A 27,641-nucleotide genomic window follows, 5' to 3' on the forward strand; every position below is an offset into this window, starting at 1 on the left:
TTGACAGGAGTACAATGCAAACTATTCCCAATGACAAACATCATCCAAACACACATTAGAATATTAACACGGTGCTTAGAAAACTCTCAAGTAGTACCATAAGTCAATTAAAAGCACTTATGGTATTATTTCTCTTAGAAATTGAAAGGTATCTTGGGACCCCATCTTGCTACTATATAGTATCAATACCAAGACATATTTAGCAATAGGTAACCACCCCATCACACCCTTTTTCATTGATAACAAAAAAGGGGAGAATATCAAGAGGAGAAAATACAAAAGGGGAGATATCAAGAGGAGAAAATACAAAAGGGGAGATATACAAAATAGAGGAGAATAAATGTGACCCAAAGGGGAAGAACATCAAAGGGGGGGAATATGAAAGGAGGAGATCTACCAGAAAGGGGAGAATATCAACAAGGGAGAATAGGAACATTAGGAATCATATGAATAGCAACAGAAGGGAATAGAAATAAAAGTGACTTGAAGAGAGACATACACTGTTGGGGGAGCATCTAACAAATTTTTCCCGAAGTCCATCAATCGACACTATCCACTAATATAAGTGAAGGTATGGAAAAGGAACTTCGTAAAGAAGAATGGGGGAGCATTGTGGTAAGTGATGTTTTTCCATCAATTGCAAAGGGGGAGATTGTTGACCCCATATGTATTTTTGGCATGAAAAATTAAAGAATCATTGTGTGTTGTCATTGATGGCCAAAATTATGTAGTTGGAAAAATATGTGATAATTGGTCAAAGGGAGAAGAAGGAAAATGAAGTCTACAATTACCAGTCATGTGGCACACCGACGTTGGCATAGGAAGTCAAATATGGATACTAATTGATCCAAGTCATCAACATGATGAGTCACCACCGATGTGATAGAAAGTAAAATAAAAACCATGCAAGAAGGTAAGGACAACATGCTACCATTGGTTCACAAAAAGACTGGCAAGACTAAGAGTCTAGACTCTAGGCATAGGGTTCACTGGCCTTCTGTGAACAAAGCAAGCATAGAATTTGAATTTTGAATTCAAGAATGGGTGGGGAAATTTGGTCATGGGTAATCATGTCCTAAAATTGATAGAAGGATATATGAAACTAAAATTCAAATAGAAGTTGTATTTGTGAATATAAGAGTTGTCGTGAGAGTCACTACTACAGAAGAATGAGAGAAAAGAGAGTAGAAAGTTAAGGAAGGGAATATAACAAAAGAAAGTACAATAGAGCGAGTAGAGAACAACTATAGGTTATTGCTGGCAACCAAGGGAGGGGTGAGAATAGAGAAACCACCAAGAAACTAAAAATATCAATGCATATTCAAGGCAACATAATAAAGACCTATACAACAAGATAGTGCTACACTCAAAGGTTAAAACACTTAGAATGCTTTATGTTGAGTTGTCATTTTACACGATTTTAAATGGTAGGAATACTTGCAAATTCCTCTCTTGAAAAGTTGATCTTGTGAATCGACTCCAAGGTTTCGGGTGATCTTGCAATCTATTGGAACCCACTCAGTTGAAGATAAATGTGAATGTTCACGAGGAGGCCTTTGCTGGTTCATTTTGATTTCAGATGGAATGTAGAATCTACACACTATTTCAAAAATAACACTAAAAGAAAACTATGTTTTGCATTTTATGTTTTTTATGAATGCAATCTAACTGTGCAACTAGTATGAAATCCTATTCTAACAAGGGGGGTTAATAAAGCAAAATAACAAGAAATTTAAGCAAAGAACCTGAAATTCAAAGCAAATAATGTGAAATTGAAATCCTAACAGACATAATCTATAGAAAACAACACGTCTGCGAGTTAAGCTTTTGAAGAAATCAGTGGTAACCAATGAAAACACGAGCAACGCTTCCTAGATTCCACTGATGCAATCGTTGATGGGAAATTTCAATCATTGAATGATGTTTCACTCTTCATCAAATTGCAAGCCCATGGAAAGTGCGCTCATGCAAGACAAAGATTTATCCAGGCACAATTTGGTGATTTCTTCTTGAGCTTGATATGTCAGCAGAATTCATAAATCTATAGCAAACACTAGAACTAAAAGATCACACAACCAAAAACAATGCAATAAACCTTTGGCTCAATCACAATCTCATGACAAAATTCACAAAACAATGACACATTTAGGCAAGAATCACTACACTCCAAATGCGAGCACCAAAAGCATAATTTTATTGCATAATAACAGCGGCCCAGATTGCATATTGCAATAGGGTATTTATAAGAAATCATCTCCTGAATTTGCGTTGAGAGTGAGAGATATCTTCATGCAATAAAATACTTTTTAATTAACAAAATAAACTAATTATATACAAACTAACTATTTAATTGGTGCTTAGAAGAACTCCATCCATTTTATATTCATTAATTAGATACATGAGCCTTTTACATGTTCAAAACAAAGAAATGTGAGAGAAGAGAGAAAGAGAAAGCTCTGAGTCAAAGTGGAAGTGTTTGGGAGTGCGAAAATTGGAAGTTGGTCCTTTACTAGGCGTGTGTTGATGTTAAACTATCGTCAGAATGAGTTTTTGATGCATGGAAAGTGTTATTTTTGGAACTAGCAGTTAACTGGCGGTGCACCTCTGAAATTGAGGACCTGCAAAGCTATGGACCTTGATAGGGTCAAAATCTCAAAATTTTACTAAGTGTCAAAATTGAAAATTTGGCATCTGGGTTTTGTTCTTCTTCATCCCAAAGCTATGTTTGGATGTTTGCCCTTGAATTTCTCTATAATCTCAGTAATTTTAGCTGCATCTGATAGATCTAAAGCCTCATATTTTTCTTTGATCTTTTGTCAGTAATTGTCTACCTCAATTCGGGTATCGGCAAAATCCTTGAGTTTGGTATCCAATTCTAACAAGGCTTCTTCTGTCCTGAAGGCTTGTCGAATATCTTCATTACTGGATGCTTCCTCAAAGGTCTTCTTAAAATTTTCTTCCACAACCTCAACAGGTAATAACTTCTCTCATTCATCATCTTCAAAAATATCCAAGGACACATCACTATAGTGTCTCTCTGCTTCCAAAATTTGCTCTTGGGCTTGGTCCTTGAGCTGATGGATCTCCTCATGTAATGTTTCCATTACTTTATTGCTATCTGCTATCTTTTCTATCCAATCATCAATCATATCTAATTCTTCTTTGGTATATACATCAATCAAAACCTAGTACCTTTGCCCCTTTATGGCTTGTAGAGTTTGCAAATCTTTACTCCAGGCACATACTTCATCCATAATCCCGAAGTCCTACTTCAAAATTACTACAATTTTATTCACATTCTCCTGCATAGCATTTAGTAACTTCAAATTCCCTGTAATAATCAAAACTCCTTTCTCCTCAAAACTTTCCTGCCACTACTGATAGGCTTTCAAAAATGGATCCAGTTGTACACCTCCCCCCTCTCTAAGTATAGTGTTCAAAGTTTTCTCAGGGTGCTCAAGATCTAGAGGACCAACTACTTCGGCTCGATATCCCTTTAGGATATTGACCTGCCTTCGAAGTGTTTAGAGTTTGGCCTCATCCTTTTCCATGTTCTTGAGGACCTCTTTGACTCCCATGGTCATCATTAATCAGGTTGAATCCTATGTAGGCCTCCCCAACATAACATCCTTCAATTCATAATCCTCGAGACTAAGGCTTTTTGCATTTGTGTCTTCAGGAGGGACAACCAATTGTGCAAACAATTCTTAGTTCTGTGTGTTGGTGATGAATGCCAATGGCATTGCCTTGTGAGATGGAGACTCAAGTTTATTCAAAATCTCTGCAATATCACAAATGTCTTCCTCTAAAGCATGAAATTGAGGCTTAGTACTCCTCATTATTTCCTTCCAGATCCATCTAGGGATGCGTTCTGCTGAGGACCTAGCTCTTGATGACGAAGGGGTATGTTCTACAACTTCCTTCCCTTTGTCACTCCTACTTGGAGTTGTCTCCTATTGGGAGGGCTCTTCTTTTGTAGCCTCAGTCTCAATAGATGCTACAACTTGCACCTCAATGTCTTGGGAAGGTGATTGAGAATATTCCACCATTTGTCCTTCCTTCGACACTTCATCAGTTGCCAGTTGTTCTGATCCCTCATCCTATGATGGTTCCTTCTGAACCTTCTCTTCTTCTGAACTTTGAGGTAGAGGAGTAACCAAGCCCTTATCTACCATCGTAATTTGTGGTGGAGATGGGGGAGTAAGATCAGGACCTTGTGTATCTGGCAGCATCTACGTCCAGTCTTTCTGTTGAGGTTCACCTGTAGGGGAGTCCCTCATCTTATCCCCAATCAACTCTGTACCCATGGGCATAAAATCAAAATATAACATTGTAAAAACATCATCGCCCTCATCACTCTGCTCATCCACCCACTTCTATACTTCATCTTCTGGAGAAGAGAATTCTAAGGGTTCTACTTAGGTGGATGGCAAGGTACCCGTGGCACCCTTTCTCCTTTGTAGCTTAGTGGCTCTTGCTAGCCAAGTTCTTCCCTATAGGGACACTTGTTCCTCTTCCTCTTTTGTTTCTTCTTCCTCCTCCTCTTTTTCCCCTTCTAGAATGGTTTCGGGAATATATGGGGAAGGCACCAATCTTCTGTTGATCCTTTGCCACTTTTTCATCCAGATCTTAATCCTCTTCTTTTGTTTCTTGGGGATAGAATGAGAAGCTAGCTCATCTTGCATGGGAGGAATAGAAACCTATGGAATCTCTCCCTCTTTTGGTTGGCTAGGCACAATGGGAGGTAATTGAGGTTCATCCTTGACTTGAGTAGCTCTAGTATCTTTGGACCCTTGTGCACTCTGTTCTTGCTGCTGGGGAGGCACTTGTTCTTCAGCCTATTCTATTTCAATTCTTTGGGGGAAGGTCCTCTTCCTTTTATTCTTTCCCTTCGTCTCTAGAGGATGATAGTATCCAATTGGTGATCAAGCTAGTATACTGTCTCTGGCGTGATAGGAGACTAGGCCGCAAAGGTAAGAATTGTTACTTTCTTCCCTCTCTTATCATCTCTTTTACTTTCTTTCTACCTCTTTCTGGGAAAGCATGCGCATGAAATATTACTATATCAATTATTGGATCAAGTAGAAAAGGTTTCTTGATCCAATCCTTCGTCATTCTAATGACATGCCCTGTCCAATGATTAATATCATCGACCTCCTCCTTGTCAACCTTAGCATTCATAATGGGCCTTTCTCCTATTTTGTCTAAGTTGAATAGGGGGTCCAGTAACTCCTTTGAATCCTGTTGCCTTATCTCCTCTAGGATGTCCAACTAGAGAGCCTTCTGTGCTAGATACAAAGTCATCCTGCAATAATCCCTTATGCAAACATCATAGTCATTTGTTGCATTCATCCAGTGATCTTCAACAACATCCTCATGGTGGAATTCCTTTCCTACCAGACTCTCCACTCTCCTGATATTATCAAAGTATGGCCAGGGAGAGTTCTATTCTTTGAGAGGATAATTCTCCTATTCCCACTCGAAGGATGGAATATCTTATTTCCATTTCACTTGGTATGGTCCAATGACCATGGGCCATGCCCAGCAAGGTCTCCATTGTCTCTTTATCTTCTCATATGCCGACTCAATTTGCCATGCAATCTCTAGTAACACCAGTTTGTCACTAGGATACATGTGGAGCTTCTTAGGATTGATGGAGGCACCAGCTACTAGTAGATATGTGAATGTTTTGAACTGGATGAAGTAAGCTCTGAGAACTGTAATCTGTGCTTTGGGTTCATTAGATAGCCTCTTTCCATAACCTCCCTTAATGAATGGAATGATCACAAAAATGAACGCATCATTCACGATTCTATATTCCTTGCTCTATGTTGAGAGCTTCTTCTTTACTAGCTGAGGGTAGACTATATATGGCCAGGCATTGGGATCCTGCATACTGCCTCTCCTATACACCGGGGTAGTTTGTCACCCTCACTGCGAGCAAGTATATCATGTAAGAAGTCATAGAGAACTTCTTCTTGTCTTTTATTGCCCTCAATTGCTCACACAGGTTTTCAATTAGTGTGGTGGCCTAGTCTAGTGGTATCTTCACTGCTCTGATGGTCTCAATGAAGTTGACCATGAAAGTGCTAAGGTGGCCTGCTATAGGTAAACCCATGACTCTGCTCAAAATGATGATGGAATATCCAATGTCCTCCTTCATGTATCGCTAAGTCATGTCCACTTTTCCTATTATCCTTCCACTATGAGGCTTCTCAATTAGGTAAGAGGATTGTATGATGTCAGTTGCGTCCTGTTGGTGCTCCTGGTACCATCTCTCTGCTGCTTTGTATGAGAGTCTAATGAATTGATCAACCCTTGGGAGATGGAAGACCCTCTCAATATTGTCAGGTCATAGGTCCAATATGACCTCTCTTGTGACACTCTTGACTACTCTCTCTTTAGCAACAAAATTTTGCGCCGGTGTCATGATTAGTTCTATTGACTGCACTGATACAGGATGTGAAGTTGCGCTCACCAACCCAAAATGAATTAGTGAGGATACTAGAGCTGATCTTTTAGTGGGCTTCTTGCAGATTCTTAAGAATTCTCCCAAATCTGTGTCCCAAGTTGGTATATCTAATTTCTACGTAATCATCATAGAATCTTGATTTTGATGGTACGCCTTAAAACTTGAACACAATGGGCTTGGGTGCCATTCAGGATGTGGATGCCATTTAATCTCTACATGAAAAAAGAAAAATTCTCATTAGGTCAATGATAAAACTTGGAAATAAAAAATGCAAATGCTTTAAATTTCACTAACAAAAAAAAAGAAAATTAACATAAAGAACAAAATGAAACGCCCAATTTGGGTGCCTTTATTTATTTTTTAAAACAATTTATTACTCCATTCCTATTTTTTTTTTAAAATTCTTAATTTTTTTTTTTAAATATTTTTATTTTATAAGTTTTTTGGGGAGGGGGTGAAGAAACACGCAGGTGCACGGCAAAAGAGTGCGCACGGTGTGCACCCCCATGGCTAGGGTTTGTATGATGCAAGAGGGTAAAGGAATGGAGTGCACGCCATGGGTGGAGAGCACTTGCAGTGGTGTGAGGCACCGCGGGTGCAAAGCACGTAGCGGAGCAATGGCACAGGTTGTCGTGGGTACAAAGCACTCTACGGAGCAGGTGCGGGGTAGGTGATATCTAAAAGTGTTCTTGGCTGAGATGGTGGGAAAGCCTCATGACAACAAGAGCTACGGCTCACATGAGTAGAAGTATGAGAGCCACGAAGCGCGAGTCACGTGTATAAGATCTGCATGGTGGCAAGAGTCGTGGTGCATGCAAGTGTGTGTATAAGATCCGTGCGGCAACAAGAGCCCCAACGCATGCGAGCGTAGGTATGAGATCTACATGGAGGAAAGAGTTGCAACGCGTGCAAGCACGTGTATAAGATTTGTGTGGTGGAAAGAGCTACAACGTGTGCGAGCATGGGTATGAGATTCGTGTGGCGGCAAGAGCCACGACACATGCAATATGTGGGCATGAGATCCATGTGACAGCAAGCACCGTGGCATACACAATGTGCGGATATGAGATCTGTGCGGCAGCAAGAGCCGTAGTGTGTGCAATGTGTGCTCCATAGATGCGCAACACCATGCGTGAATGCAATGGAACATTGGATGCACTTGCTACTTCAAAACATGCTCACCAAATACTTAAACAAGGATAGGGTTTGAATGATGGTGGGATGCTTTTATAGCCGCATCCACTTGTGTGGGGCGTGGCACATTCTTAGCGCAAGTTCATGTTGCATACCACGTGAGTAGGGTGTGGTGCACGCATAGTGCAAACTCTCTTTTTTTGGCGCTTTTCAATTTTTATATTTTTTTGGTTTTTTTGACTTTTTTCAATTTTTTGATCTTTTATGATTTTTGAATCTAACTTTTTCTTGACGCTCAAACAGTGAGTTCGAGAGTCCAAAAAAATTAGGGGGGTCCCCATTCCGAGGGAATGGGGTGTGTGTTGTGGGAACCATAACACTTTCTTATCATTTAATTTATTTGTAAGATTCTAATACAGCTAGCTTATTGTACAAATTCTTTAACAAGGTGTTCTCAGAAGGAGATTTTTAAATCCTCTAACCAAGTATCTTTCACAAGCTTTTGTAACTCTAATAGGTTGCAGGAATTCCTAATAGGATGTGCTTCTAGAAGAAGCATTTGTGTCTCCTAACAAGGCACACCTTTACATGAATTATAAGGGCTAGTGGGTATATTATCTCCACCATGGTTTTCATCCTCACATCAAAGGTTTCCACATATAAAATACTTGTGTCATTCGATTAAATCCTTTTGTGTCTGAGTTTACTTGCTTTTATGTTACTGTATTTGTTGTAGTATTAACTATAAAGTGTATAGTAACAAGGTTAGTGGATTAGATTAGAAGTATAACCAATTTAGTGGACAGTATCGATTCACCCCCTCCCCCTAGTACCCATTTGGACCAACAATATAATATATTATTACTAATAAAATATATATTAATATTGTAATGTAGTGAAGCTACTAATTCAATTTAATTAATTTTTTCCAACTACATTAACCATCATCAAATCTTTAGTTGAACTATAACTATAATACTATTATGGTTTAATATTAGTATAATATTATTTATTCTTGTTATATTATACTAATTTTTGACATTATATCACAAATCTAAGCCTAAAATAAATGTAGACTTAAATTAACCCTAATAGAAATTGATTTGTAACAAAAGAAAGTCCATATTGTAGGCACCTAAATGATGATGAGTTCAAATCTTCTATGAAAAAAGTAAATTTTAAATATTTAAACTATTTATTAAATAATGTTATTTTTAGTTATATTATTATATATAATTTATAAATATATTAAAAAATATATAAATATATCTTCAATATATGTTTTATATGATTTATTAACTTTTTAAATAAATCTTTATAAATATATCCACTTTTTTTTTATCTGTAACAATAATTATTTTTTAATAAAATAAACTAAAATTTACAACATCAACAAAGTTTTTGTATATACAATAAAAAATCCTTCCCACCTGACCAACTGACAGTAGTAGACAACTTGAAGTTTTCCAGTTATACACCCTCACCAAAAAATCCTAACCCTACCCTTGTTATTACATCAACTATCCACCATTTCTATTTCTTTATTATTTTTACAAAACAAAACTAAGATTACAAACTCCATTAACAAAGTTTCATCACTAAGTTGGTCTATCAAAACTTTAAAAAATGATTCAAAAAAATCACCATTCAAATTGTAATAGGAATAAAGGCACCCTCATTGTGTTGTTTGTCATTCACGAGCTCGCATTCCTTTCTCTTCCTTCACAATCTATTCTTTTGCATCACCATCTACTTCCTTTAAAGCCTTATCATTCATTCCTACTATACTATTTGTTACACCTTCCCTAATAGCCTAGTAGTATGCACATTCATTCCCTCTAGTCCCTCATCCACACATTTCCTCTTTGGTGGCATCTATCTTCTAGGGCTCTCTCTCCTAGGGACTTTTACATTATTCAAACTTTTAATTTGCTTCAAATATTCAATTTTTGCATCCAAACTTTTAACACAAAGTACACAAAGAATCCTTGTCCAACCTTTTCTTGTCTCCTTAAATTTGCTATGTCATTTTCCCACCTCAAATTGCTAGACAAAAGGTGTGTGCTTTATGTCCTCTATTATTGCTATGTGATGTGGACCAAGTGATCTATAAATTCTTTTTGATACTAGGTTGCACTCTTTCAAGAAAAGAGTCTAAACCCCCTAATAAATCCACTAAAACAATTGTAACCTTTACCAACCTTACTAGAGCCCCCAACTAAAGCCCCAATGCCATTATCATCAAGAAAATGTTTGTGTTTGTTTGGAGTTGATTCTTAAACTTATTAAAAGTTTTTCCCAGTAACACAAGCACACTCTAAGTTAGTTTAGGGTCCTCAAAATTAAAAAGGCCCTTCAATATTTGTATGATGACTAGCCCATGAAATTATTATTTTTGTTTCTTTGGCTATAAGATAAATGAAGTCTCCATTATCATCATTCACCCACTTTCCCAAATGTCATTCACTATAATCATAGAAGATATAATTTTGGAATGTTGTGTTATCTTGGAAATCCCACAAAAAATTTTATCCTTCCATCCCATCTGTTGATTCTTCAATTAAAGATCCACATTATATTCTTGTGTGTGTATAGGGCCACCAACTTGTCAACCAACTCACCACCTTTTTTCAAAAACATTAGATAATGTAATTTAGTTAAAGGTGTCTAGATTTAAGTCCCTAAAATATTTAATTACTATTTCATCCTCTTTAAGGTTGATTTCCCAATTTGTTAGAATATCAACTTCCTTATTACCCTATCGTCTAATGTATGTAATCTTAAAATCTTCAAGTGAGAAAGGACCTCCATTAATTAAGTCTATGTAGTTTTGAAGGTTTCATGCTTGCATGCTCCATCTATTAATCACATTCACAATAATTTGAGAATCACCTTCAACACAAGGTTCTTAACACCTAGCTCCTTCGCTACTCTAGTTGCTAATAATGCAACTTTAGGTTGTGCTATTGTGTTGGTCTAATTAACCAACCTCTTTCCCCTACATGCAATTTCATTACCATTATAGTTTATGATTATTATTGTTGCACCTAAGGGACTAGGATTTCCTTTGGAGGCACCATCAAAATTGATTTTCCACCAACCCTCCACTAGTGTTTTTCATTCAACCCCTTCCTCCAAAAAAGAAGATAATTTGACTCATCCTTTCCTATTAAAGGGCCACAAATATATTTATTATTAAAGATGATTTTTTTTATATAAGCAAGATGACGAAGCAATTGATTAAAATTGTAAAAAATTACAACCCAACTCAAGAGGCACTGAATATTTTTCTTTTCCTTTGAAAGATAGAAAAGAGAGATACAATATGTGAATCATAATTTTCTTCCTGAAATCTATTTCCCATTCAAAATACCTTAGTCCTAAAATAACACAACCAAACCACCAAATAGATTTTCATCTACTTGTTAATCTATTAGTTCATAATATAATAAAACCATAAATTTGGAAATTGTCATTTTAAAACCATATAGCTTTGAAGGAGTTAAGAGGACTAAGAACTATAATTAATGAAACAAAGAAGAGGTACAAAAAATATAGATGAACATAACAAGAATTTTTTAATTTAAAAACTAAATTCAAATTAATAGCCCAAATAAAACTCAATCGATAGGCATAAAAGAAGGGGATTGAGATTCTTCCTTCTCCGAGATCCCTTCATCCTTTGTCACTGAGGTATCCAAACATCATTACCAATATAGCAAGATCTCACTCACACTAATACCATATCCATCAACATATTTATCCCTTTAAAATGTCCTATCTTCATTAATATATAAATATTATCTACCTTATCTTATTTAAAGATTGATTCTCTGATTAGATAACTCGTATGCCCTCTTATTACCTTCTCGATATATATTGTTGATTAAAAGTTTTTTAAAGTAATTAAAAAGCACCAAGGATTTGGATAATTGGGAATCTAATCTCTAGTTAGTGAGGAAGCCTTTCCTAAGGGCATTGATTATTATTGATGAGTCACCTTCTGTTTCTAGTTTCCTAAGTCGCAATTCTTTACAAAGATCCAAATCCACTACTAAAGTAGAAATTTATGGGCAATTGTTGGTAGCTTCCCTAATTTCTTTGGCTATACAAGAAATATTTATCTCATCATCATTGTGAATGCTACATCCTATACTAGCATTCCCAGGATCCCCCCTAGGTGCTTTGCCAAAATTCACCTTATACCATCCTCTCTTAGGAGCCTTCCAAATACATTCTTGTTTTCTTATGTTACTTTAAAGGTGCCCCTTCCCTAGGAAAGGGAGGAATTTTCATTCCAATCCACTTATGATGCATCATCTCATCCTAATGAGACATTTTTTCCCCTTTGGGGATCATAGACATCAATCAATTATTTGTTATCAATGATCAAGGCTTAAATCTTATTGACAAGATGATCAACCTCCATTTCTTGTCTTGAAATATTCTTCTATTTCTCTACTTCCATAGTTTCCAAAGAACTATGGAAGGAGAGGAGATCCAAAGTTTTTTGTAAACGCTATTCAATTTTAGCAAGGGCCAAGCTAAAAGAAAACTCATGATGGAGTTAGGGAAGGTTGAACTCCATCCTAATTTAGAACACAACCAATGGCAAAAATGGTTTGAGAAAAAAATAAAGGAAAAGGCGACCTATTGATTCCTCTTATGATTCACAAAGGGGCATCTACTAGGACCCTAATAGCCCATTCTCCTAAACCTATCTGCTGTCATGGCTCTATTATAGAGAATAATCTAGGTGAACTCTCTTGCCTTGGAGAGGCAAAATTTATCCTAGCAAATATTAGTAGGAAGAGGACTCTTAGAGAATGATAGAGAGGATTTTGTAAGCTTATAACCCATCTTAGAACTATAAACACCACTCTTGAATCCATCCCAAATAAGGAAATCTTTACCTCCACGATTTTTTTTTCCAAGAGGATATAATATTCTTCAAAAAGTCCTTCTCACTTAAAGGAGTGTCCTCCTCATCCAAGCTTTTTCAATACCATTTAAGACTACCTTATTCAAAAACCATATAATCCTTAACTCTAGAGTCCCACTTGGACTCTAAATGATCCATATAGTGGAGTAGAGAAGGAAATTTGTCCAAGGCTTAGTAACCACCCCAAGAGTCATGCTGAAAAAGTACATCCTCTCCATTTCCTAAATCCCAAGTTAACTTCTTCTCAATGTTATATCTACATTTAAGCAAAAAAATCCAAATTATTGAGCCTTTATGGGGATTGGATTCTCTAAAAAAATTAGAGGGAACCAAAGAGGCAAGGTATTTGTGATAAAGGATCCTAACCTATTATAGGTTTGGTAACTTTAGCATTTTCCATGCTAGCCTTGCTCCTAAAGCCTTCCTTTGTAATTTGATATTCTTGATACCAACCTCACCTTGTTCTTTTGGTTTACAAACTTGATCCCATGATACAAGGGGGAACTTCTTATTCTCATTTGACCGCTTCTAGAAAAAAGTTCTAAGAAACCCATTAATTTCATTTGGTTACTACCTAGCAGGTCCAGATAAGAAATTTGATAGATAGGTAGGCTTGATACAATTGATTGAACTAAAGTAAATCTTCATGGAGATGAGAGCCATTTGCCTTTCCATCCTGCCACTCTTTTTTGAAGCTTCTCTAAAATAGGATCCCATAATTTGGTTGGTCGAGTACCAAGGTTTAAAGGTATTCCTAAGTATTTACAGGGAAGGGATCCCTTGTTGAAGTCTAAAATATCACAAATCCAATTTTATACACTTGGCTAGGTGTTAAAGAAAAAAATGTACGATTTATCTTTGTTGATCTCTTGACTAGAGGCCAAAGAGTATAATATTAAGATTTCATTTGGAGTAGTAGTCTCCTCAATCATGCTCTAACTAGAAAGCATGGTATCATCCACAAAATGTTGATCTTTAGTTGATTCTAAAGCACTAGTAATAAAAAAATGCCTCTAATTTGGCCTGAAGATCTAGCCTTAGACCAAGCTCTGCTAAACGTGTCAACTATAAGGATAAAAAAAAGTGGGAGATTAGATCCCCCTCCCTTAAATCTCTTGAAATACTAAAGAATCCCCCTGAAAAGGTATTAATCGGGATATATAATTTTGGTGTGGAAATGCATTCAAAGATCAATTTTATTTGTTTCTTGGAGAAATCACAAGCTTCTAAACATTTACATAGGAATCTCCAATCTAATCTATCATATGTCTTTTTGATGTTCAATTTGATCAATGTACTTGGGTTTTTATTAACTTGGATAAAGTATATCACTTCGTATGCTACAACAATTCCATCATAAATCAATCGACCAAGGACAATCAATTTGATCCTTGCTTGTAAGGTTAGGTAAGAGCAACTAAAATTGATTAGCCAACGTCTTGGCAAGAAATCTATAAAGGGTATTACATAGTTCTATAGGTCAAAAGTCATCAAAAGACTCTGGTTTCTCTTTTTTAGGGATGAGAGAAAAAAAGGTATTATTTATTTCTCTCAAAATTTTACTCGAGTGTCTAACTCCTTCTAGGTCACTAGTTATGTCATTTCCTAAAAAATCCCACCATTTCTAAAAGAAGGTTGTTGGGAAGCCATCAGGTCCAAGAAATTTATCTAGGTTCATAAGATTTAGAGTTGTCTCAATTTCTTTCTTAGTGAACTTTTGCATTAGCTTTTTGTTTTCCCCCTCAATGTTAAGTTTGGGGATAGATGCTAAAATACCCTTTTGGGCCCTAAGGTTGGATATTTTTGTATGGTTATAGATGTAATCAAAATATGAGATGGTTTTTAAGCTAATGTCTTATGGAGAATCCTAATTTGACCTTCATCATCTCTTATGGATTTTATATGATTAATCATTCTCCTTTGTTTGACACTATTGTGAAAGAACTTTGTGATCTTGTCCCTGCCTCTAATTAGGTTTCCCTAGACTTTTGCCTCTAGAAGAGTTCCTCCTTAGCTAGGACATCTTCATATTGTTGCATGAGCTTCTTCTCTTCAAGGAACTAGGGTAAACCCATCCCATATTCCAAAACCTCTTTCTTGAGAGATTCCAATTTATCTTCCTAAATCTTCATGAGGTCTAAATGCTAATGAATTCACATATTTTACTCTTGGTGCAGAGGCCATCACACATTATCTTCTAGTTTCAAACTAGTTTTTTTACCCTAAGATAAATTTATACTTATATTATATATAGGATATGTTTTATTTTTATCGATAAACTGTCGATGCCTAGATTAATTATTATTAATTGTTGGAATTTGTTATTATTATGTATGAAGATCGAGTAGACTTGAACCCAAGACCTCCCACATGAGAGGCTCACATGTTACCATTGTGTTGTAAGCTCTTGCACTATAGGAAATGTATTTTTACTTATTAATTTAAAAATATTATTTATTTATTATACATTTTTTAAATCAAATTATTAGATATATCATTTTATACATTTTAATATAATATATATTTAGTTATATTTTAGGAAACAATCATGTGAAAATATCAATTGTGCATTCTTATATGCAAATACAAAAAATATTAGTTAAAAACAATACTATGAACCTTCTATTATGTCCTAGCTTACCTAATATTTATTTTTTAATAATTTTATTAATTTTATAGTAAAGTTGAAAAACAAAATGTAGGACTATATTTGATTCATATGATAAAAAAAATTATGTCATCATCAAAACTAAAATTGTTGATTGATTTACATAGAAAGTTTATGTTGCAATATGTAGCCTATGAAGATAAGACTTCGGAAAAAAAAAAAAAAATGTTGAATTTAATAATTAATCTTTGAACCAACCTAAAACTCTAAAGGCACCTGAAAATCATGGTCATCTAGCTTATTAAGCAAACTTGTGGTCACCTAGTTTATTAATTTTTTTATGGCCTCAAATTTGATGGGCATATTGGCCGGTTTTGCAGTTTTAAACAATATTTAACAAAATGGAAATTTATTAGATTATATGAATTGATAGACTATTTTTTTTATAAAATCATAAATATGACATTAATTTTTTTAGTAAATTGTCAACATTTGTTAAAGGCAATCTAATATATATATTTTTATCAGTAATAATATTTGTATTAATATCAAGAAAATATTACATGTAATCTTGTCAATAAGATGGCAAAGCCATAATTCAAAACTCTCACTTGTAAACAAAAGAGTGAGAAATAAGTCTCCAACATTTCACAAATAGACAAAACGGTGAGCAGAAGGCAAGGCTACAAAAATGCCCATCCATCATAGAGCTTATGTAGAAAGCAAAAAAAACTTTGAATGCAGAGAAGGCAATAGACAACTAGAGAAACCCAATCCCCATTACTTGAACCATTTCGCCAGATCCTCAATAGAAAGATTGGAAATTAGGGCATGCACTATCTTCGCACACTTCCCGCTCTGTGCAAGGCAATCTAATATGTTATTTGGTATCTAATATATATATATATATATATATATATATATATATATATATATATGTTACTCTATAATATATGTTGAAATCATAAAAAAGAGCTTATGTAATCATTAAATTGGATCAACTCTTCTTTGAAATGCAAAAATATGTGATACATGAATTTCTTTGTGTTAAAAGCATGCCCTTCTTCTAGTTCAAGAAATAGAGGATGATAAATTGTAATAAATAGGGAAAATCACCTAGCAATGATCCACAGTTCTCCCTCTTCTATGGGTTGTTCCTACCAATATTCTCAACTCTTAGGGTTTTAAAAACATCTCAATGCCTCACATTACCAAAGATTTTTTTGGTCCTCCATAGAAAAAAAGAATTTCATATAGGAATGTGCCAAAACTAGTAGATGGATTCCAAGATTACTTGATCATTTTGGAAAAAACAATGTTTGAATTCAAAATGTTGGGTTTTATATGGTTGTTCACAATCAAGCCCTTATTAGGGTATGGGTGATTCCCTTTTCATCCTTGATTCCATATTTTTCCATAGGTGTCTCCTCTATTAGATTGCGATGCAAAAAAGGAAGATTAAACATTTATCCCAAGGTCCATTAGGTGATTGATGCTCCCCATATTGGAGATAAGGAAAATTTGGTTGGAAGAACCAATACCCTAGTGCTAGGCATCCTAAAAATGCAAATATTGTTCTACCCAAAAGAATATTTGTTGTCTTTTACTTCAAAAAGGGTATTTGATATATATCAATAATTAATTGAGCCAATTTATGGAAGGTATGAGAAATTGGAGATTTTAGGTTTCTGGGGAAACCCTATCCCACAAATGAAGGATGTGGAAAAATAGTGGAAGGACTCCTTCCACTAGGATAGGGAAGTATGACTCACCTTGGGAGAAAGTTTCTAATGATAAATTTTGTATCATAATTACAAAGAATGAGTTGTTATTAGGAAGAACACTAATATTTAGAGTTTATGCTTTTTTATTTTTTCCAACTAGATCCCAAATTTTAACATTTAAACATACAATCTACAAACAATATCATGGCAAATTATCCTAGGTCATTTTCTTATTGAATTCATAAATGACGAAATTCTTCAAATCATATGATATAAACTAGGGATGTTTTTGGGTTATGAAACACCATATTATGATGTAGATGAAGTCAATATACTTGTTGAAATTGATCCCAAAACAAGCTTCCTAGGTGAATAAGATGTTTCTACATGTTATGGAAAAATTTATTTTAGCCTAAAATCTTACTTAGGGCCTATTAATGAAATTAGGGTAAAAATGGCCAATAATTTACAATTTATGGGACAAAGTACTGGTATTCAAAAACATAGGAAAATTCATACACCCTAAAGGCTCAAATAGACCTAAATACAGAGATCTCTCTAAAATGATGGAGGTGGTTTTGAAATAAATGTTAAAAAAATTTCTTAGATCTTTGGGAAAGGACAACATAGAATTGATACTCAAAGAGATAATATATTTGTAAGAAGAAACCCGAGGAACCTTACCTATATAAAGACCAATAAGTTAGAAGTGGGTAACCTAGTGAGTTAAGGCTCTATGTTGAGTCTAGATAAGGGAGAAGTGAGTATAGATTAGATGGAAATATGGTTATTTTAATAAATTTCTATTAATAACCTACTCGGTTCATGAGAAGAAAGGAGTGCACAATGTTGTAAAAAGAGGTCAAGCGAATCTAGAAGCCATGGATAACAAAGTATGCCTAGAAGAAAATGAAGAAGAGTTGGGAAATTAATATGATAATTATATGGATGAAGGTGCTAACAAAGATCGGTAATAGTTTTCATTAACATAATGAATGTGAGGAAACTAATACTGTGAATATGCAAGCTGAAAATTAAAGCTTATTATGGGTGGTGGGATGATACAAATGAATAAGTACTAGAAGAAGATGTAGATTTATAAATTGAAGGGGATAAGTAGAAAAAATACAACAAATAATAAACCTTATGGTGGAATTAAATGAGGTAGATGATAAAACAAACAATGAAAAAGTGGTCAAGAGTGATAAAAAATTAGATAAACTAGGTTATTTTGTTACAAAATTTGTAAAGCCAAACCCAATTGTGTGATTATCTTTAAGAAGAGGGTTAGGAAACCCATGTCTGAGTTGAGAAACAATGTAGGAGTACCTAGGCATGGACATGTTCTATATAGGGAAAATTGTATTTTGATTTTTTTTGAAATGATTATTGATGTTATGTAAGGTTGCAAAAGGCCATTGGAGTAAAAATAACTCAATCGTAAGGTTTTGAGAGTTATGTTGTGCAAAGAGACCTAAAAGGTCTTGGCATGATCAACTCTAGTCAAACTAAGTAAGGTGATCAGAAAATGGTCTAAATTTTGTATTTGGTCCATTTTCTCATCAAAAAAGTGAGTAATAATATTTTTTATAAGATTCATAAGGTTTTGTCAAAAAATGTAAAACAACATTACAACTTTGCAAAAAGGTAAAAGTGATGCAAAGTGAAGATCATTGGTTGTAGGAGTTAGTTAGATGGTTAATAGAAGTTGGAAATAATTTATGAAACTAATTTTTGGTCACTACAAAGGGTAGAGTTGAGTTTGGAGGGGTTTTGTCAAAGTGCATTCATCAAACCCTCAAACTATCCAATAGTTTTGAGTGGTCTATAATAGTTATAGAGCTACAAAGGATTATTTTTATATAATTTCGTTATGTGGGCATTTTTTAATGATAGTGTAATATATATGCTTTCCAAAAAATCCTTCTAAAGTCAATTTCATGAAGTTTTGTAAGTGTTATTATGTTTTTTTCTAAAAACTTCCCAAAAACCTACCAAGGGTTACTCATTTAGGTAAAATCCTCACAAGTTTTGATTTAACTGTCAGATCTAGCTATACATCGAATAATGTTCTATAGCTTGGAAATCTAATATTTGACTGGAGTGATTGTCTTTATGATTATTTTTGTGAAATTTATGAATCACTATTTTTGTACATTTTATAGTGAAAATCATATTGTCAATAAATGTGTAAGATAGTTATAGTCAAAGTTGATTGCATGTTTTCATTGAAACATGGTTTTATAATGGTGGAAAATGATAGATGTTTTCTTATCAAATTTTAAATAATTCATAGTATTTTAATTTATAAAGAAAAGACTTTGAATTCCTTTTTATCACTATTTTGTCCCAGAAATGTATAACTGTCATGATTAAGAAATCTAATTTAAGGAAAATGTCTTTATGTTTCAACTAAACATTGTTAAAACCCTATTATGATAGTAATATTTTATTGATGGAATATAACCTTATTTGAAACCCATTAATATTGAAACTTTAATGTTGGAAAGAAATATTGTTGTTATTTTTTCTTGAAGTTTGTGATCAGTCACGCTTTGAGTCTGATTTTGTATCAACAAAGAGTTATTTGATCTAAAAAAGGTACTTAGTATTGTAAGAATGTTTGTTGGTTGATCCCAAGGTGTGTTAAATTTATTATGTTTGGTGATTTATAATGAATAAATGGAAGCAAAATTGAGTGATGTTACAAGTGAAGATAATGTTGTGACTAAGAGATACTTGTGAAAGTGTTTTGTAACCTTCAAGCATGGACGAATTCTCCATTACTGTCATTATCTGATGACCAATTGGTGTTAAGAAGACAAATTTAATATTGCTAGAGGACTCCTTGACTAGGTTAAGTATCTTAAATTGGACCTAGGTCAGTAGTACCCTTAGAAGATTTCACGATTTGTGTAAGATGGTCTTCATCCAGAATAGCAGGTATCGTAACTAATCATGCCAAAATTATTTCACTTTTACACTTAGGGAAGGGTTAGTTCCATTCCTAATCACCATGAAATTTATTATGTGAAATCTTAGGGGAATTAATGCCCCTAGAACAAGATTTTTTATTCAAGTACCATTTCTTTGCAAATAAAGTACACATCATTATGATTCATGAAGTTAATGTAATACTAATAATCATCAGAGGGTTTTAGTAGAGGTATAGGTTATTGGAAATCAAATGCCCAATATATTAAAATAGTCCTTTGGGTAGCCTAATCTTAGTGTGGAGTCCTAGGAAAGTTTCAATTGAAATAGTTTACAATTTTAAAAAGTAGATTTACAGTAGTTAAGAGCTTTCATAACAACCTTTGTTTTCATTTTTATCGTCTACATACCCACAATCAACTTTTAGAAATAAGATTCAAAATAGGGTAAGTTTCTTGGTGATGATTATAATGACATTCTAAATCTAGATGAAAAATAAAGAAACATTAAAAATAAACCATGATCCTTAATTAGTTTTCATAATTGGGTTACATGCAATGATATTATAGAAATAATAACATAATGGAACCTATACTTGGAATAATAGGAGATTCAATTTTAGTCAAATTATAGGAAAACAAACATTTCTATTTAAAGGCAACCTTTCAAATTTCCATTATAACTCTAGCTCTTCAATCTTGCCAATAAATGGAGCTAATCGTTTTCCTATTCAACTGACTATATTGGAAGATATGAAATCTAAGTATATGTCCTTATAAATATGAAATAACGTGGTTAAATAATGATATTTCTTTAGAACTAGTAGAAAATTGGTGAATAAAGTAGAATTTAAGGGCTCTAAGCTCTTTTCATTACTAAAATAAAATTTAAAAAAAGAAAATTATTACGATGGAATAAAGAGCAATTTAGAAACATATTTGAGATCAAAGAGTTATTTAGACAGAGAACCGAATAATCTAAAAGAGAAGGTAATTAAAAAAAGACTAAATCAAGAAATCTATTGAAAGAAAAATAAATTCTAAATAAATATGAGGTTGTCCCATATTAAATTGGATGCATTCCAATTTAATGAAGGTTTAGCACCTATTTAATACGAGATCATCAATCTCCTTGTGCCTTCTCTTCTTTCTTCCCATTTCTATCCTTTCTCCTAGGTGGAATCAGGGTAAAACCTAATAGATCCTCTTTAGAGCTCTTATTTTCATAGTGTTAAGGTTGAGGTAGGATCTATGCTCCTAGGTCCTTCCCTTCATTTGTACACTTGGAACCTACTCTCCACACTGAAATAACTATATCTCAGACTTTGTGCTTGATTTCATGGATCTAAGACCTATTTTGGGACCCCAAAGGGATCTTGAAGGTTTTGAGCCATAGGAATAAGGGGCATAGTGCACCCCTAATCAATCAGGGTTGTAACACAACCTTGATGGGCCAATAAGGGCTACAATACACCTTTGATTGGAACCTATTTTGGGTCCTCTACTTAGATCATGTGTCTAATTAGTTTTAGGGTGCAAACTTCTAGGTAGGTTGGCTTGCGAGAGGAACTATTCTGAGTCCTTTATAAACCCTTCCATTTGATCCATTTCTCATCTTTCAGCATTCAATGATCACATCCACAAGTTTAAGAATTCGTGCTCAAGCTCTCAAGTTATCAAACATTTTTAAGCATTCAATGCATTCAAGCAATATCTCCATTGAATATCAAGGATTCATGCATTCAAGATATGGAAGAAGTTTATGCAAGATCTATCATTCCAACACTCAAGATCTCCCTTCAAACATTCAAGATCCTTTGTTTCGTATTCTACATCCATCATCTCAAGATCTATATTCATTTATATGTATTCCTAAGGTAGATTTAAAGCACATTCATTCATGAAGGTTTTGGTTTTACTTTGATTTTCTTTCTAGGGTTTTAAAGTTGTGTCAAAGCTATTATATCTACATACTTGATTACATTCCAAATTCAAGAGCATATTCATAGATTTGCATTGCTTGTATGTTAGATCTATCACTACTACTTGCTCACATTCTATAATTATTTTAATTCAAGTTTAATTCCTAAACTGGGGTTTGACTAAGGCAAATCCCCCCAATAACCAACAAAAAAACCCTTTGTTTTGTAGGTTTTAGACATTGGATTAGCAAACATCTTGCAGATCTGGATACCCTTGTTGACTTTCTTTGGAACTATGAAGTCAAAATCAACGTCACACAGTCAATTAGGGGTACACCATACCCCTAATGATCTATTATTTTACCCTTGATGATCTATTTCATCCTTGAAGATCTAGTTCACCCTTGATAGATCAATGAACAATTTTTGGCTTTCGTCCTTAGCGCAAATTTTAGTCCAAATTATGGGAATTAGCCCTTTAAAGATCATTTGACAACCTATTTTTCGGTTAATATTTTACAAATTATATCATCTTCCTCTCTTTCATTTCTATCATTATATCATATCTTTGTATCTCAGCTCTAGATTTCATATCTTCTTTCTTAAACTCCCTTAAGGTGGAGGTGAGAGGGAAATAAACCTGAGTTATTCATTCTTTTGACCATTAGATTTGCATTGATACTTCCTTTTGTATTAATCAAACCTAATCCAAGGGGGGAATCTCAGTCTTTTCCCTTTATTAATGTAGTGGTTGGGTTGCTCCCATTTTCCTACCCTACAAACATTATTCCAGCTAAAGAGGAGATTTTTTGGAGACAAAACTCTAGAGTAACATGGTTGGTGGAATGTGATTTATAAATATTCTAAATAGAATGGGAAAATTAAAATACTCCATAGGAAGGATATTAAATTAGAAGAACCAGAAGAAATATCATGGGAAATAAATATTGTGGGAGGTTGTCACTTACTTAAAAAATATCCTTAAAAGGAATGATGGATTGAATCTAGTAGCTTAGTCTAGTCTATTAGAGAATATTCCTAGACTCATAATAGAAAAGTAGAATATAATGTTAATGTGCAAATTTACAAAAGAAGAAATTGAATCGACTTTAACTCAACTTCATCTAGATAAGGTGTCTGGCCCAAATGGATTCCCATCTTATTTTTTCCAAAAATGTTGGAATTATTAGGTAATGAATTGGTAGAATCTTTGAAGGGAGCTAGTAACTTAGACATATTTATAAAAGAGATTACATGTACTTTTATAAAGCTTATTCCTAAAAAAGAGAAATTAGAAAGCCTGGATGAGTATATGCATATATCCCTATGTAATACCATTATAAAGTAACGGAAAATACTTCAGCCAATAGATTGAAGAAACAACAACCCAATTGTAATAGAATAACAAACAAGTTGTGTACCAAAATAGATCAATTTTTGGTAGGGTGAAAATAATTCAGAAAGCTATACATTTAATACAACATAAACACATACCAAGCATGCTAGTTAAAAATTATACATTAAGAAGACCAATGATAAAGTCAATTGTAGATACTTGTATAAATGCATGGAAGCCTTTTGATTCTCTAAACAATGGATCAACTTAATTTTTTAATGTGTCTCAATACCCAAAATATCAAGTCTCATTAGTAGAAATCCAAAAGGTGTCTTTATGATCTTGAGGGGGATAATACATGGAGATCCTCTATCTCCCTTGTAATTCATTATCATGGTTTAGGCCCTAGGGAGGACAATATCAATGCCGCAAGAGTTAGGGAATGTTTCTAGAATTAAGATAACTCTTAATATCCTAGTTGTGGCCCATCAATAGTTTGTTGGTGATGCACCCTAATGTTTGGAGAAAGTAGAAAGGAAAAAGACAAAACTTTAAGACCATCTTGGAATGGTATTCTAAAACATTAGGACAAGTTAATAAAGAAAAGTCTAAAATTTTCTTCTTCAATAGAAAAATAAATCTGGAAAGAGAGATGATTGCTATTTTATGATTTAAAAAAGGCGAGGTGCCCTATAAATATCTTAGACTACCTTTAGGTAAAGGTGATAAAAAAAACTAAATTATGGGATAGTGTTATCTAGATTAGATGATATATTGCAATAATGAAAAGGTAGAGGTTTATCAGTGGAAGGGAGAATAGTAATTCTAAAATCATTTTTTTTTATCAATAAAAGGTATTTTCTATTATTTTATTGAATGTTGTAATCAATTTTAATCAACCATTATAATTTACGAAATGCCATCTATTTCCCTTATAACTACAATTAGAGAAAAAATGGAGAAATTTTTAAAAAAAATTATCAAAGCAAAATATTACTTGAAAAATAGAGATTTGCATTAATGGCTAGGAAGAAGATTTGCAAGCCAAAAAAATCATGGGGAAGTAGGAATTAGAAATCAATCCATGTAAAATTAGGCTTTAGGGATAAAATTGTTATGAAAAATCTACAAAGAACAAAACTTTAAATGGGAAAGAATTCTTACAAGTAAATACTTAAACTTTAGTGATCCAATTAGCATCTTTAGAATAGATTTTCTCCTCAAAGGCTCATGAATTTGGAAATTTTTTATTAATTGCAGAAGAGTAATAACAAAATAATTATCTTAGAACGTTAAGGAATGCAAATACCCTTTTATAGAAACATTCAGGGGGTTTATGTAAGATAACTAAGGGAGAGGAGGAGTGAATCAATTATAAACAATTGTCCTACAAGCCTTAAAATAATTATCTACCAATTTCAACTTCATAAACTTTCAAATAATAGCTTAGTAAACACATCAAACATCTTAATCTCTAACTTATAACATCTTTACTTCAAACTATAATCTCAATGTTTCTGAATATACATAGTATTAGAGTAATCTTCTAGCTTTTATAGAGCTGCAACATCAAATAATTAACATGATATAAACTTTGCAACACAATAAGAAATCACACAATTGACACAAGTATTTATTGTGGAAACTCTGAAAAGGGAAAAACCACTTGGGAGATGGAAACCCAAATGATTTCACTCTTCTAAAGTGAGCTCTATTAGGAGCCAACCTCGCTAAAAATTACAAGAATATTTTAGTGTGACCTTGTTAGAGGCTTTTCACCAAAGATCATATAGACCTCATCACTCCTTGACATTTATAAACCTAAAGATATTGCAAACATTACTATTGAATGTTACCATATATGATTTCAAAGACTTGTAAGGTCCACTTAGTTAAGAGATTTTTTTTTTCTACAATGGTAAGAAAGTAACATTCAAGTGATTTGTTAGGTTTTAGCACTACCTTGCTTGTTCAGATCTCTACTTCTCTCTATCTTTTCTTTTTGATCTCTTTCTGGTTGATTCACACACTCACACTGTTAGGATAAACCACAGACATAAATTAAAATGCATGCAAATATAACCAATAATAGAAAATAATAGATCACACATAAATGAACACAAGGCACCAAGATTTAATGTGGTTCACCCAATCCCTAGGCTACGTCCACCAAACAGCAAGTTCGATCTTATTAAAATCCAATGATTACAACCTGATTACAATATGTAATCCCTTACAGCTCAATACTGCCGCAAAAACCAATTTCGCATCACAACATAATGAAAAAATACCCAACACTAAACCCTTTTATACAAGTATTAAACCACTTTAGGGTTATAACATATCGGCCATAATTAACCATAACTTTAGTGGCGAATTTACGAATGGCGAATAATACCAAAAAAAATTCTACGAATGGCGAATAGTACCAAAAAAAAATTTCGAGGCGAAAACCCCACTAATTATGAAGTATTTATAGTACTTTCTTGATTAGTCAGCACAATCTAACACACACTTTTAATTAGCACTTCCTCTACTTGATCTTCTCAATTCTATTATGCTTGGATCACCTTTTTCCTTCTTTATCCACTTCAATTTGCATCAACACAATTAGCAATAAGAAACATCTTGTTCACCCCTTTAAACAACCAAAATTTTCCTTTCCAGAATCTTCCAAATTTTGCCACTTAATTACAATCATATATCTCAGATTCATTGGATTCAATCACCCAGAAAATAGACTTCCTTCTTGAAATTTGTGCTCTATTTTAGATTGTTAAGTCTTCTCCATTAGATCTTCTTTCAATTATTCTAGTCATTGATCTCATAACTAACTTCATCTTTATCTCGTAGATTTCTCAAACATTCTTAAATTTCACTAAATGCCAATCTCAGATTAATCTTTTACAAAAAAAATCTTTATGTTCATGTTTGGTGAACTTTACAACTTGCTCAGTCAATACATCACTCGGTTAACACTAAACTTTAACACTTCTTCCTTAGGTACCTGGTGACAGTTATAGTATTTCAGTTAATACTGTATTCCTTCATTCATCATGCAGTCCATTATTGCATATACATCTTGCTTAAGATCATGTAAAGAAATCAAACCAACACTATACTATCATAGTCCAGCTCATTCAAGTGCTCATTGAATACCATACACTTAGCATCATCATACTTTCATCAAATCCTCTTCACCATTTAGATGATATAGTGAATTAGCATGATGTCTAACCAACTAAGGCTTAACATCAATGACAACATAACAACTGATATGACTTTTTACATATACATTAATCAACATTATCAACTGGGGCTAACAATCCCCCCCTTTAGCATTGATGGAAACACATAAAAATAAGATTTTACATTACACACATTATATAATAAGATAATCAAATATATGCATTAACAACAACACAACTCATCAAATCTGTGGCTTTATTTAGATTCTTGCAATAAATTCAGAATTTCCACCTCAATGTCCACTTTGACAAATTCTCCCCCTTAGGGTGTGCATTACTTTATATTCAACAACATCACTTATAACAACTTCTCTCCTCCATACATATTCTAACATATGAATTCTCTCCCTTATTGATTCTCTCCCCCTTTGACCAAAATATCAAAGGTAATTATAAGTTCCAATGTGAAACTTATAAAATCTTGTAGTACAATACCTTGTACCTTCCATGTACATATTACATTTGTTTCATTACATTCACTTTTCCCAACCGCAGGAAATAGTCCCTAAAGAGTGAATTCTTACATTAACTCCAAAAAGATATATATGTTCATCCATGAGTTTATGCAACATGTATCCTTGCTTAGTAAATCTTGGATAGGGGAAGGAACCCTTACTTACCTCTTAGATACTCAAAAGAGTCCTTAGGTAGTGGCTTTGTGAACATGTCTGCATTTTGCTCTTTAGACTTCACATATTCTAGCCTTACTTTCTTCTCTTGTACTTACTCCCTTAGATAATGATACTTGATAGATATATGCTTTACTTCTACATACATCATGGGATCCTTAGATAATTTTATTTCACTTGTGTTATCATAGTAGATAGTGACAAGCTTGAAAACTTCTTCTTGCATTCCTTTCAACAATTGCTTAATCCAAACAATATCTAAACAATTAATTTCGACAACAACATACTTAGCTTTAGTTGTAGATTGTGATATGTAGCTTTATTCCTTACTCAACCATGCAATCAATCTTTCTCCTAAAAAGAAAGATCCACAACTAGTACTTTTTTTTTTCATCAACATTTCCAGCCCAATCAACATTAGTGTAAAATTTGAGTTCAAAATTACCTTCTTGTTTGTACCACAATCCATATTCTTTTTTTTTTCCTTTCAAGTATCTAAATATCCTTTTAACAAGAGTCATATGTGTTTCCTTTGGATTAGAGGAAAACCTTACAATAATGCAACTTGCATGTGCAATATTAGGTCTATTATATAAAACATACTATAATTTTCCAATCATTTATTTGTATTGTGTCTCATTTACTTCAGCAATAGTATCCTACTTTGATTATTTACATCTAGTCACCATAGGT

The sequence above is a fragment of the Cupressus sempervirens genome, chromosome 3, assembly GCF_028749045.1.
Source record: "Cupressus sempervirens isolate cs-2001-9-10 chromosome 3, ASM2874904v1, whole genome shotgun sequence".
NCBI lineage: Eukaryota > Viridiplantae > Streptophyta > Pinopsida > Cupressales > Cupressaceae > Cupressus > Cupressus sempervirens.